Here is a 233-nt window from a genome sequence, read left to right on the forward strand (position 1 = left end):
GCTAGTCAGGCTCACATGACCCCGTGAGCTACGCTGCTATTTCCAAACCAGCCACTTGCTGCTGGAAGTATTTGGGTAAGAAAATATGCTATAAATGTCACAGGGGAGGGCAGGCTGAGGTGGGAGGGCAGCTCGGGAGGCTGGGGGTGGAGTGGGGCACAGTGCCTGGCTGCAGCACCAGCTCCATCCTCCCCCGGCTCCCTGGGCCGCAGCGGTGTGCAGCATCCCATGAC

The sequence above is a fragment of the Eurypyga helias genome, unplaced genomic scaffold (genome assembly GCF_000690775.1).
Source record: "Eurypyga helias isolate BGI_N326 unplaced genomic scaffold, ASM69077v1 scaffold43918, whole genome shotgun sequence".
Classification (NCBI taxonomy): Eukaryota; Metazoa; Chordata; class Aves; order Eurypygiformes; family Eurypygidae; genus Eurypyga; species Eurypyga helias.